Source organism: Elephantulus edwardii, unplaced genomic scaffold (assembly GCF_000299155.1).
Source record: "Elephantulus edwardii isolate Elephantulus edwardi_28Jun2011 unplaced genomic scaffold, EleEdw1.0 scaffold00324, whole genome shotgun sequence".
Taxonomy (NCBI): Eukaryota; Metazoa; Chordata; class Mammalia; order Macroscelidea; family Macroscelididae; genus Elephantulus; species Elephantulus edwardii.
The window spans coordinates 583,205-597,659 of record NW_006400074.1 but is presented as its reverse complement, the minus strand read 5'-3'; the positions used below and the strand labels follow the sequence as shown (position 1 = coordinate 597,659).

Sequence of the window (14,455 nt, the reverse complement as noted above, 5' to 3'; positions counted from 1 at the left end):
CCTCTTCTTCATAAAAATCATCCTCTTCATCCTCCTCATCCTCTCCTTCATCCTCCTCTTCATCGTCCACACCATCCACCTCAGCGTCTGAGTCAGGGGCTTCCTGGTCCTCTTGGTCATAGCCATCCAGATAGGTCAGCTGGGGGAGGAGCTTGAAGACACTCTCTCGGTAATCATTAAATTTGGTAACCTTACAGTTAAACAGATCCAGGCTTTTCAGATTCTCCAATTTTTTCAAGGGCTCCAAGATATCCTTCAGTTTATTTCCACTCAAGTTTAGGTGCGTGAGGTTTGTAAGTTTTTCTGCTAACATGTCCAGACCTCCAAAGATTCTATTTTCACTGAGCTCAAGCTTTTTCAATTTCGGTAATTTGGGAAGATTTGAAAATGAAATCAAGCCTACTTTTATTAAACTGAGGAACTCTAAGTTCACAAATTCAGCTGTTAAACCCTCAATTTTTCCATCATTTGATTTGCAGTTGTCCAGAACAAGTTCTCGGACAGCTGCCGGGGTCTGGTTCCTCAGCTACAAGTGGATCCTTCTCTCCATGGTGCCCCTCTTCCCCCCCTCTCTTCAAACTTTACTTTCCGCGGCGGGGGCGGAGGGGGGAGAGGCGTCCGGCCTGCGCAGCGAAGACCGTCGGAAGTGGGGTGCTGGCGGCGGAGGCCAGCGGCGCGGTCCTGGGCGGCATGCGGCGGGCGGGCGGGTGAGCGAGCGGAGCCCCTGGAGCCAAGTTACTCACCGGAGCGGAGAGAAACCATCGGGCCACAGCCTCTTCTAAATGCAGCCTTACTTCTGGTAGTTCTCCGTTGATGTACTGTTCCAGTTGTTTTTGGATAATCTTCAGCAAGATTTTGCTTGCATGTGATATTAGTGATATTGTTTGATAATTTTCACACTCTGTCAGATCACCCTTTTTTGGAATGGGAATAAATGTGAATAATTTCCAGTCAGCTGGCCAGATAGCTGTCCTCCAGATTTCTTGGCACAACTTGGTGAACGTATTCAGGTCAGCTTCCATTTGCTGAAATATGTCAATTAGTATTCCATCAATTCCTGCAGCCTTATTTTTGTGAATTCTTTCATAGCAGCTTGAACTTCCTTCTTCATTGTCATTGCCTCTTGATCATATGCTGTTTTATGAAATTCTTCGGTGTCAGTCAATTCTTTTTGGTACAGTGACTCTGTGTATTCTTTCAATCTTCTTTTGATACATCCTGGATCATTCCATATTCTCTGTCCATAGCATCTTTAAGTATTTCAACCCGAGGCTTGAATTTGTTTTTTTCTTTCCCTCAGTTTAAGAAATGTCAAATGAGTTCATTTCTTTCAATTTTTCAATTCCAGCTCTTTGCACATTTCATTATAACACTTTTCTTTGTCTTCCCAAGCTGGACAATGAAAAATCATGAAAGAAGAATTGATGCCTTTAATTTGTGATGATGGAGAAGAATGTTGAACATATCAAGAACTGCCAAGAGAACACACAAGTCTATTCTGCAGAGGGTGAAACCAAGTTGCTCTCTGGAGGAAAGAATTTTGAAGCTGTCTCACAAACTTTGAGCATGTTGCCAGAAGGGACCAGTCCTTGGAGAAGAATATCATGCTTGGAAAAGTGGAAGGACAACACAGAAGAGAAAGACCCTGCATGAGATGGATTGACACAGTGACTGGAGCAATGGAGATAAGTGTGTCAGAGACAGTGAGATTGGTCCAGGATAGGATAGGGTTCAGAGCTATTGTGCATAGGGTGGCTATGAGTCACAGATGACTCGATGGCACATAACAACACAGCAACAACAAGTCACTAGAGTTCCCTGGCAAATGTATAGGGACCAGACTTTATTAGTGATTATCAGAGGTTGGAGGGAAAGGGAAAGGCTTAAAGGCTATTTTTTGTTGGATAATGTTTGAAAAATATCCCTGGTTAAGCATAGGGCTGCAGAGCCAATTATTGTAATTACTGTCAGTAAGTTTGTAACAACATTAAGACATTGGGGTGGCCATATGTGATCCTCACTAACTTCACATGGGAAAAGAGACCCCATCCACAACCTGTTCCTATGAAGTCAGACAAGCGCTGGCGCTCTGCATCTACTTTTTCCACTTCTAATACCAGCTGTCCCTCCCAGGCCTCTCACTGCTCTACTCCTAGGTCCTCTAATCCATTATAATGACTACACAGACCTCACAACGATACTCAGGATTGTGTGCTTTATAAGAGAGTAACAGGCTACAGTTGCGAAAGAAACAGTAAGGATATAATTAGTCAGGACAGCTTCTCAGATGTGCTCACAGGCCCTTATGACCTCTAGCCTCTTAGTTTTGGGTCATTGCTACACAAGTCTTTTGGTCCTGCGAGTTACCGCGCCTCCTCCAAGCCATCCACTAGTAAGAGGCAAAAGCCCTCTGGCTCCCCCTGGTGGCTGTCATCACATTGTGGCTGTCTCATCTTGGTCTCTTACGCTCTGTTGCTGCTGCTGGTTCTGTAGCTGCATCTCAGTCTTGGTGTATCTTACACAGGAATCTCTGGCCCAAAAGGAAGCAAGATTCTAATTTTCTGCCTCTGAAACTACTCCATAAGCCTGATGCAGAAGGTCAACAGCTGTAGTCTTCTCTATGGGTTACATCTCAACATAAAAACAAACAAACAAAAAAACCCAAAACAACAAATCTTACAAAAATCCTCATTGGTGGAACAATGGGCAACATATTGATAGAGGGAGAAAAGACTGAAATTGTCAATTCATTTTACTTGGATACACAATCAACACTAACAGAAATAGCAGTGAAAAGAAATCAAAAGACATGTTGCATTAGGAAAATCTGCTGTCAAGGACCTATTTAAAGTTCTAAAGAGTAAGGATGTCAGTCCAAAGACTAAAGTCTGTCTAATTCACACCATAGTGTTTTCATTTACTTCCAATGCATCTGAAAGTTGGATAAGTAATAAGTAAGTAAATAAGTAAGGATGACAAAAGAAGAATCAATATCTTTGAATTGTGGTGTTGGTAAAGAGTTGTTGTTGCTGTTGTTATGTGCCATCGAGTCACTTACAACTCATAGCAACCCTATGTACAAGAGCCCTAAACCCTGCTCTATTCTGCGCCAGACCTCACTGTCTCTGACACACCTACTCTCATCACTAAACCAATCCATCTCATAGAGGGTCTTCCTCTCCTGCATGGCCCCTCCACTCTCCCAAACATGATTTTCCTTTCCAAGGACTGGTCACTCCTGGCAACATGCTCAAAATATGTCAGATGAAGCTTCTGAATCCTTGCCTTTAAGGAGCAACCCAGCTTCACCCTCTTCAGGACAAAATTATTTGTTTTCCTAGCAGTATATGTATATATTTTATGGTATATTCAACACTCTTCTCCAGTACCACAGCTCAAAGGCATCAATTCTCTTTCTATCATCCCTATTCACTGTCCAGCTCTCCGAAACATAGCACGCAATTGAGAAGACTATGTCCTGGATCAGGCACACATTAGTCCTCAGCCTGATGTCATTGCTCTTCAGTACTCTGGAGAGGTCCCTTATAGCTTACTTTTCCAATGCAATTTGTCTCCTGATTTCCTGGCTGCTAATACCAAGAGTGTTGACTTTGGAGCCAAGCAAACTAAAACGGTTACCTATCTCAATCTCTTCACCATCCGTAATGATGCTGCCAATTGGCCCAGTGGTGAGAATCTTTGTTTTCTTGATGTTGAGCTTCAATCCATATTGAAAGCTGTAGTCTTTGACCTTCTGCAGAAAGCACTTCAGGTCCTTCTCAGTTTCAGCAAGCAGGGTTGTGTCATCTGCATAATGCAGGTTGTTGATGAATCTTCCACCAAACCTGATGCCACATTCCTCCTTGTACAGCCCAGCGTCTCAGATGATCTGTTCTGCATACAGATTGAAAAGGTATGACAGAATACATCCCTGGAGGACACCTTTGTCGAACCATGCAGTGTCTTCTTGCTCTGTTCTGACGAATGCTTCTTGGTTCAAGTATAGGTTTCACATAAACACGATCAAATGTCCTGGGATTCCCGTTCTTTTCAGAGTCAGCCACAGCTTGTTGTGATCCACACAGTCAAAAGCCTTTGCATAGTCAATGAAGCACAGACAGACATTCCTTTGGTCTTCTCTGCTTTCAGCTAAGATCCATCAAACATTACTTATAATATTCCTAGTACCACGGCCTCTTCTAAACCCAGCCTACACATCTGGAAGTTCCCTGTTGATGTGTTGCTTCATTCATTTTTGGATAGTTTTCAGCAGAATCTTGTTTGAATGTGAGATTAATGATATTGTTTGATAATTTTCTCACTCTGTCAGGTCACCTTTTTTTTTTTTTTGAATGGTAACAAATATTTATCTCTTCCAGTCAGTTGGCCAGGTGGCTGTCCTCCAGATTTCTTGACATAACTTAATGAGCACATTCAGGGCAGCATCTGTTGAAATATGTCAACTGGTATGCCATCAACTCCTGGAGCCTTGTTTTTTTGCCAATTCTTCCAAAGCAACTTGAACTTCCTCCTTCATCACCATAGGCTCTTGCTCATACGTTATTTCATGAAATTCTTCTGTGAAACCAAGTCCTTTGGTACAGTGACTCTTACACTCCTTCCATATTCTAGTGAATATATTATGGACAGCCAGAAGAACAAACAGATCTATATTGAAAGAACAATCAGCATATGCTTTAGAAGCAAAGATGGTGAAACTTTGTCTCACTTACTTTGGGCATATTTTCAGGAGGAATTTAGTCTTTGTAAAGGGATATTATGCTGGGAAAAACAGGATCAGTGAAAGAGAGGAAGACCATCCACAAGATGAATACAGTGACTACCATAATGGACTTATGCATAACAGAGTTAATGAGGATGGAGCTGTTATTTATAGAGTCACTGTGAGTCAGACTTAACTTCATGGCACTTAACAATAACACTATAAAGGATCAAATTGACAACAGCAACCCATAACGACTAAATTGGAAGGGAGAGAGGACTGAGATGTCCCTGGAGGTATATGTCCCTCCATCTGGGGATCTTTGCCTTCATGGCTGCAGGGTCAACCCAGGAGCTAAACAGGACAAAAGACTTGAGTATGCAGAACTTTGGGCAGAGGGAAGAATTTTTTTTTCTTTTTACTTTCTGCAACAGCAGGGTGACTTTCGAGCCTCTGTATACAGGCAGCCCAAGTGAGTGGTCCTGACCTTCCACCACACCAAGACAAAGGAGAACACCAAGCTGCAAAAGAAAAGGTCAACGGGGGTGGGGCTCTGTGCCAAGAATGAGCGCTTTGCATTATTCCATTACTCTGTTGGGAGACAGGACTGAGGCGTCCCTGAGGTTTTAAGTCCTTCCATCTGGAGGTCCTTGCCTCCATGGATGCAGGGCCAAACCAAGAGCCAAATAGGACAAGAGACTTTAGAACTTCAGGCAGAGGGAAGCAATTTTTGTAGCACATTGTGTGAGAGAGGGAAGGCTGCACATAAGCTGGTTGAGCTGGCAGCCCTGATCTCTAATTTCATGCAACTCCAGAGGCAAAGGAAGACATTAAGCTCTAGTAGAAAAGGTGTATGAAAAACTGCTTGAGTAGAGCACCTGTTCTCTCAACACACAGCCACTTCAAATATGAAGACCTGTAGAGTTGGGACAGAACCTCAAGGAGTTTAGGAAAGGGAAATTTCCCCTAAAAGGACTTACAGTGGAGTGAGTAGCTCAGAACATTTTAACTTGGCAATTAATTAGTAACATTATAAAGGCATGAACCAACAACTTTTGCAGAAATAATAGAAACAAATGTCACCTCTGCTATATGATATTGTATTCAAAGTACTTGCAAGGGCATTATGAAGAAAATAAAAGGCATCCTGATTGTTAAAGAGATGGTTAAAGTGTCACTCTAGGCAGATGATATGATAGTGTACACAAAAAAACCCCAAGGACTCAACAACAACAACAACAAAACCTATTAGAGTTCCAGACTACAAGATCAATATCCAAAAGTTAGTGGGATTCCTCTACAGTAACTCAGAGAAGGAAATAAAAAAAGTAATACCATTTACAAGAGACACAAAAGACCTGTACAAAGAAAACTACAGAACATCTTTGCGAGGCACAGTAAAAGGCTCAAATAATTGGAAATATATTCCCTGTTCATGGATAGGAAGATTCAATAGTGTGAAAATTACAGTCATACCAAAAGCAATTTACATATTCAACACCATCCCAATACAGATACCGAATTAATTTTTAAAGGAGATTTCAAAGCAAATTGTCATGTTTATTTGGAGAAGAAAGAGAACCAAAAAGCAAAGTACTTCTGAAAAACAAAAATGAAGTGGGAGGCATAGCACTCCTGGACCTCAAAATCTACTACACAGCAGTAGTAACCAAAACAGTATGGTTCTGGTACAGTGACAGGTACACAGACAAGTGTAACAGAACTTAGAACCCAGAAATGGACCCATCTATCTGTGGTCAATTGATATTCAATAAGAAATTAAAACCTACCAAATGGGGAAATGGCAATCTCTTCAACAAATGGTGCTGGCAAACTGGACTGCTACCTGCAGAAAACTGAAACAGGATCCACATATCACACCATACACAAAAATCAACTCAAGGTGGATCAGAGACCTTGGAATAAAGCCCAAACCCATAAAACTCATAAGATACAAACTAGGATCAATCTTAGAAGCTCTAGTCTACGGTATAAAGGGATTTCCAAATACAGCCAGAAATGCATAATCTGAAGAGGGTAAAATTTAATCTTCTAATAATGCCAGAAGTCCAGGCTGGGTTTAGAAGGGGTCGTGGCAATAGGGATATTGTAGCTAGTGTTAGATGGATCTTAGCTGAAAGCAGGGAATACCAGAGGAATGTATATCTGTGTTTCATTGACTATGCAAAGGCATTTGACTGTGTGGGTCATAACAAACTGTGGCTGACTCTGAGAAGAATGGGAATCCTAGAACATTTTATCATGCTAATGAGAAACCTTTACTTGAACCGAGAGGCAGTCGTCAGAACAGAGCAAGGAAACACTGCATGATTCAAAATTAGGAAGGGCGTATGCCAGGGATGTGTCTGTCTCCATACCTTTTCAACCTGTATGCAGAACAGATTATCCGGGAGGTTGGACTCTATGAGGAGAAATGTGGGATCAAGATTGTTGGAAGATCTATCAACAATCTGCATTATGCAGATGACACAACCCTGCTTGCTGAAACTGAGGAAGACTTGAAGCACTTGCTGCAGAGGGTCAAGGACTGCAGTCTCCAACATGGATTGAGTCTCAATGCCAAGAAGACAAAGAGTCTCACCACTGGGCCAATTGGCAGCATCAGGATGGATGGTGAAGAGATTGAGATTGTTCACAGCTTTAGTTTGCTTGGCTCCACAGTCAACACTCTTGGCACCAGTAGCCAGGAAATTAAAAGGCGCTTGCTATGGGCAAGTCAGCTGTTAGGGACTTCTCCAAAGTACTGAAGAGCAATGGTGTCTCTCTGGAGACTAAGGTGCATCTGATACAGGCCATGGTCTTTGCGATCACTTGTTATGCATCAGAGAGTTGGACAATGACCAAGGAGGATAGAAGGAGAATTGATGCCTTTGAGCTGTGGTGCTGGAGAAGAGTACTGAGGGTACCATGGACTGCTAGGAAAACAAACAGATTCATTCTGGAAAGGGTTAAACCGGGCGGCTCCTTGGAGGCAAGGATTCTGAGGCTCCATCTAACATATTTTGGACATGTTGTAAGGAGGGAGAGGTCCTTGGAGAGGGACATCATGCTTGGTAGGGTGGAGGGACGGCGCAGGAGGGGAAGGCCCTCTATGAGGTGGATTGATTCAGTGACTGGGGTAATTGGGATGGGTGTATCGGAGATGGTGAGATTGGCACAGGACAGAGCAGAGTTTAGGGCTGTTGTACACAGGGTCGCTATGAGTCGCAAGCGACTTGACGACACATAACAACAACAAACAACAATAACTAAACCTTTGTGCTCATCAAAAACCTTTTCCAACAGGGTGAAAAGAAAAACCTACTAACTGGTAACAAACATTTGGCAATACCATTTCAAACAAGGATTTACATAATACTCCTGGGCCTCCAGAAGAAAAATACTGGTAGCCCAATTCCAAAATGGGCAAAAGGTATGGAAAGATTTTTACAGAGGAGGACATTCGAATAGCCAATAGACACATTAAGAAATGCTCAAAATCACTGGCAATAAGAGAGATGCAAATCAAAACCACAATGAGATATCATCTTACCTCAGTAACAGTGACAAAGTTTAGCAGGGCAGCCAGTAATAAATGTTGGAGAGGATGTGGTGAGATTGAAACTCTTATACATGGTTGGTGAGATTGTAAAATGGTACAAAAGCAGTTTGGCATTTCCTCAAAAAGCTGAACATAGACATTTCAAATGATCCAGTTATTTCAGTTTGTAATATGCCCCAAGAAAAATGAGAAATGAGGCACAAATAGAGACTTGTACACCAACGTTCACAGCAATGTTACTCACCATAGCGAGAACGTGGAAACAGCCCAAATGCCCCCAACCACAATGGCATGGATTGAGAAATTATGGTACATTCACACAATGGAATAGAATACTATGCAGCATGTAGGAACAATGATTGTGTCAGTTACTACCTAACATGGGAGTAACTGGAGAAAATTATGCTAAGTGACTAACTCAGTCTCATAAGGACAAATACAGTTATAAGACCATTATTGTGGAATGAATACAAGGATATAAAGGGGGGTGCTTAATCATAGGGTCACACAAGTTGATGGGTGGATGGAGATGTGGGTAAAGGAAAGGGGAAAGATCCAGTGTGAAAAACAATGTATACGAACTTTGTGAACTTTGCTATGTAAGCCAGTATAAAATATAAAAAGAAGAAAAGAAAAAAGTCACTTAAGAAAACTCTTTGTATCAAAACCCTAAATATATATATGTATAAATAGCTCAGAAAAAAAGGACTAAATTGGAGCCCTAGAGGGCAATGAGTTTATGTTCATGAAGGAGGAAAACAGCAAAGGAGAGTGATAATTATTACACAACTTAATGTAATCAGTGTCATTGAATTGTACATGTAGAAGTTGTTAGACTGCTGTATGTTTTTCTGTTTTCTTTGAACAAGGAAAATAAAAGAAATTGTGAAAAATTGTAATGATTATAGATCTTCCTCTTAGATACACTGGGCAAATATGCTGTCAAAGACCTCTCTCAAGTGTTAAAGATCAAGGATGTTGATATAAAGACTAAGGTGTGTCTGATCCAACCCATGATATTTTTGATTGTGCCAAGGTTTGATCGGTTGTACATTGGTTGCTGTGAATAGGAGTCAACATGAGGTTTCTTAAGATAAAGTTTAAAAACTAAGGAAATCCTGACTTAAGCCATAGCATTTTCAATTGTTCCACATGCATGTGAAGGAATGGAATGTTGGACAGTCAATAAGGAACACCAAAGAATTGATTCCTTTAACATTGTGGTGTTGGCAGAGTATTGAATATACACAATGGACTAGCAAAAGAACAAACACATCTCTCTTGGGAGTGCAAATCAGTGTGCTCCATTGAGGAGCTCATCCTTTGGGTATCTTGCCTCACATTTGGCATATGGTCAGGAGGAACTTGACTTTGGAAAGAACTTACAGAATGCTTGCTCCACAGTTAAGGTATCTTATGCAACATCATTGGATCAAAGGACTTTCTTTACAGCAAATGGAGTGCAGCAATGGGCTTATGTTCACAGGACTCACTGATCTTACTACGATTGTGTGGATAACAACAAATGGCTAATATTGAGAAGAATCCCAAAACATTTGCTTGTGCTTATGCAAAACTTAAACCTAGACCTAGAAGCGGTTGTCCAAACAGAGCAAGGGACACGGCATGGTTCAGAATCAAGAAATAAGTACATCAGTGATGTATTCAATGTACATCAATGTACTCCATTGCTTTACAATCTATATCCTCACTTTATGAAGTTAGGATATTACGAAGACTTGATGAAGCCTTAAGAGGCTGGACTTTAAGATTGGCACAACTACGGCACCGGTAGCTAGGTGGCGGCACTTTGTATGGTTGGGACAGTGTTCTCTCCTGAAGGTTTAGAACACATATAGGAGGATGTATGAATTCTAAACTAGTGTCCAATATACGGAGCCAAAACTCTTGGGTCCAGCAATCAAAGGGTGGAAATGGAAATGTTACCACTTCCTCTCACCCCTAGGGGGCACCTCACAAAATGTTTGCTTCCTGTCCCTGCAACCCTTTGCTTTTGGGATCTTAAAGTCTTAGTTCCAAAGGAAGGAATATTCCCACCTGGAAACACAAAACTGATTCCTCTAAATTGGAAGATGAGAATGCTACCCAACCACTTTGGGTGGTCCAGTCCTCTGTGACAACAGGTAAAGAAGGCTGGTATGACTGAACTTGATTACTGAAGGAAATAGGATTGATAATGCATAAAGGAAGGAAAGAATAGTGTGTCTGAAATGCAGATTTCTTAGATTGTCTTGTAGTATTATAATTATTTTCACGCCTTGTTATTAAAATCAATGAATAACTCTGACATGACTTCTAATGACCTAGACCTTTCAGGAATGAAGGTTTGGGTCATGCCACCAGGCAAATTGATAAGAAGCTACAGAATGGATAGAAGAAGGTAGTTGTGAATTTCATCTATGATGCATGATTAGTTGCAAAAATAGAGTTTACAATTGTTATGAGTATATATGTCTTAAATATATTTCCCCCATATAGAATATAAAGAAGGCTACTGTGATTCTGATTCCCTTTTCATGTGTGTTAATTGTATCATGTTAGGCACACGTACAGCTTTAAAATTGTTTTTGTTTAGAGACTGTGTGTGGTTTATGGAAATCAGTACAGGTGCCAAGTTGACAAGGGATGAACTGTCATGGTGAATGCTATGTGTCAAAGTGACCATGTTCCTAGTGTAATGTAACTATTCTAAATGTTGTAAATGCTAACCTCTGTGAAGCTAACAAGGCAGAATTATGAGTAGATCTATGAAGATATGTTTAACTTTATCTGATAAAGGCTAGGTACCCTCAAGAGTATATTTATGTTTGGACTCTGTGGCAAAAAAAGCTAGAGAACTTTTTTGTCGGATCTACATCTGGCTACCTGACCTATGATCTCAGCGCCTGCTTGACTTGCTGACTTTGAACTCAAAGTTATTTATGGAATTAAAAGTTCATTTGCACAGTTCCAAAACCCTGTTTCCAACAAAGAATGACCTTTGGATGCTTCATTGACTTTGCTTCTCTAGAATACATGGACTAAAATAACCATCAACTATGAAAACCTCACTTTCTTCACTTTAACAGTCATTCTTTCACCACTACTCCTTTGAAAATTAAACCAACACTTCATATTGTTTTACTTACTCCTTGGTTTCCCAGACTAACTTGATTCCTAGAATCAGTGTTCAAAGCTTGGGTTTGAGGGGTTTGGATCTTGGTTTGCAATATAATCTGTTTTTCCTCTCACACCAACTTAATGGTATAATGTCTTTATAGAAAATTCCAGTTCACATTTTTATTTTAAAATAGTTATATCTTATGTAAAGAATGGGAATCACAGAACCTTCTTCATTTTGCTCATGCAGACCCTATACCTAAACCAAGAAGCTATTGTCCAAATAGAGCAAGGGAACACTGTTGTTATGTGCCATCGAGTCACTTGCGACTCATAGCGACCCTATGTACAAGAGCTCTAAATGTCGTTCTATCCTGTCCCAACCTAGCCATCTCAAACACACTCATTCCCACCACTCCAGTCACAGAATCGATCCATATCATCGAAGGTCTTCCTCTCCTGCACCACCCCTCCACTCTGCCAAACATGATGTCCCTCTCCAAGGACCAGTCCCTCCTTGCAACATGCCCAAAGTATGTCAGACGAAGCTTCAGAATCCTTGACTCCAAAATGCATTCCAGCGTCACCTTCTCAAGGACAAATCTGTTTGTTCTCCTAGCAGTCCATGGTATATTCAACACTCTTCTCCAGCACCACACCTCAAAGGCATCAATTCTCTTTCTATCATCACTATTCACTGTCCAACTCTCTGATGCATAGCACTTAATTGCGAAGACCATAGCCCGGATCAGGCACACCTTAGTCTCCAGCCTGATGTCATTGCTCTTCAAGTACTCTTGAGAGGTTCCTCACAGCTAACTTTCCCAGTGTAATTCTTCTCTTGGTTTCCTGGCTGCTGTTACCAAGAGTGTTTACTGTGGAGCCAAGTAAACTAAAACTGTTAACTATCTCAAGGGAACACTACATGGTTCAAAATCAAGAAAGGAGTGAGTCAGGGATGTACCCTTTCTTTGTACCTTTTCAATCTCTGTGCTGAACAGATCATTTGAGAAACTGGACTTTACATGAAGAATGTAGCATCAACATCAGAGGAAGGCTCATTAATAGCCTGCCTAATGCAGATAACATAATCTTGCCACTGAAAGTGAGGAGTACTTGAAGTGTTTGTTGTAGAAGATCAAGGACTACAGCTTTCAATATGGAGTACATCTCAACATCAAAAAAACAAAAATCCTCACCACCAGGCCAATTGGCAGCAATATGATAGATGGAGAAAGGATTTAAAGTTTTAAGAATTTCATCTTATTTGATTCCACAATCAACACCCTCGACAACAGCAGTTAGGAAATAAAAAGTTAAGTTTTACTAGGGAAATCTGCTGTCAAGGATCACTCCAGAGTGAGAGAGAGCAACAATGTCAGTCTAAAACCCAAGGTGCATCTGGTCCAAGCCATGTTTTTTTCTATTGTTTACTATGCATCTGAAAGCTGAACAATGACTAAAGATGACAGAAGATTTGATGTCTTTGAGTTGTGTTGCTGGAGAAGAGTGTTGAACATACCATAGAATGCCAAAAAGAATTAACAGGTCTGTCTTGGAGAAACCAGGGTATTCTTTGGAGGCAAGGATAGTAAAACTCTGTCTCACATATTTCAGAAATGTTGTCAGGAGGGACCAGTCTTTGGAGAAGGACATCATGCTTCGAAGAGTAGAAAGTCAGCCCAGGAGAGGAAGACCCTTGGCAAGATGGACTGGCACAATGACTGTGGCAATGGAGGCAGGTGTGTCAGAGATGGTGAGGTTGGCTCAGGATAGGGCAAGGTGCAGAGCCATTGTTCATAGAGTCACTACGAGTAGTAATTGACTTACTGGCACATTAACAACAACAACAAATATTCTAGTGCAACTTTCAGTCTCTTCTTTCTCCCTTGCCTTTATAATAACCTTTTGCTTTCTTATGGATGATATTCTTGATGTCACTACAAAACTCATCTAGTCTTCAGTTAATTACTACATCAGATTTATATGTAAGATAGATTTAATTCAGGTGGAACAGATTGAACATCATTGGCAATGTATTGAAAGACCAGAAAAAATCAAAAGAAGATGGTGGGAAAGCACAGAATCACTGTACCAAAAAGAACATGGAAAAATTTCAGGAATATGAGCAGGAGCCAATGATAATGAAGGAGGAAATGGAAGCTTCATTGAAGGCATTGGCAAAAAATTAGGCCCCAGGAATTGATGGAATACCAATTGACTTGTTTCAATTAACAGATGCAGCCTTGGATGCACTCATCAGTCTATGCCAGGAAATTTGGAGGACAGCTGTCTGGCCAATGGATTAAAAGAGGTCCATATGTGTTCCCACTTCCAAGAAAGGTGATCCAACATAATGTGGAAACTATCAACCAATATCATTAATAAAACATACAAACAAAATACTGCTGAAGATCATTCAAAATAAACTAGAACAGTACACAGGTAGGGAACTATCAGAAATTCAAGCAGGATTTAAAAGAGGCTGTGGCACCAGTGATATCATTGCTGATGTCAGATGGATGTTTGATAAAAGTAGGGAATAACAGAAGAATGTCTATCTATGCTTTATTGACTATGCAAAGGCCTTTGACTGTGTGGGTCATAAAAAGTTGTGGCTGACATTGGGAAGAATGGGAATCCAGAGCACTTAATTGTGCTTACGTGAAACCTACACTTGTTGTGCAAACAGAGCAGGGGAACAGTCTATGGTTTAAAATTAAGAAGGGTGTGTGTCAGGGTTGTATTCTCTCTCCGTACCTATTCAATATGCATAATGAGCAAATTATCTGAGAAGCTGGACTCTTTGAAAAGGAATGTGGCATCAAGAATGGAGGGAGACTCATCAATAACCTGCATTATGCAGATGATACCACCTTGCTTACTGAAAATGTGGAGGACTTAAAGCACTTGTTGCAGAATATAGAGGAATGCACTCTTTGGTATGGATTACATCTCAATGTCAAGAAAACAAAGATTCTTATCACTGGATCAATAGGCAACATCATGGTAGAAGGAGAAGAGATTGAAACTGTCAACAACTGCATCTA

General features: G+C 40.9%; 1 pseudogene; it reads right to left on the bottom strand.

Moving 5' to 3' along the window:
• LOC102854673 overlaps positions 1-550 on the bottom strand; it is a 3,541-nt pseudogene extending 2,991 nt beyond the window's left edge.
• Positions 551-14,455: the final 13,905 nt, after the last annotated feature.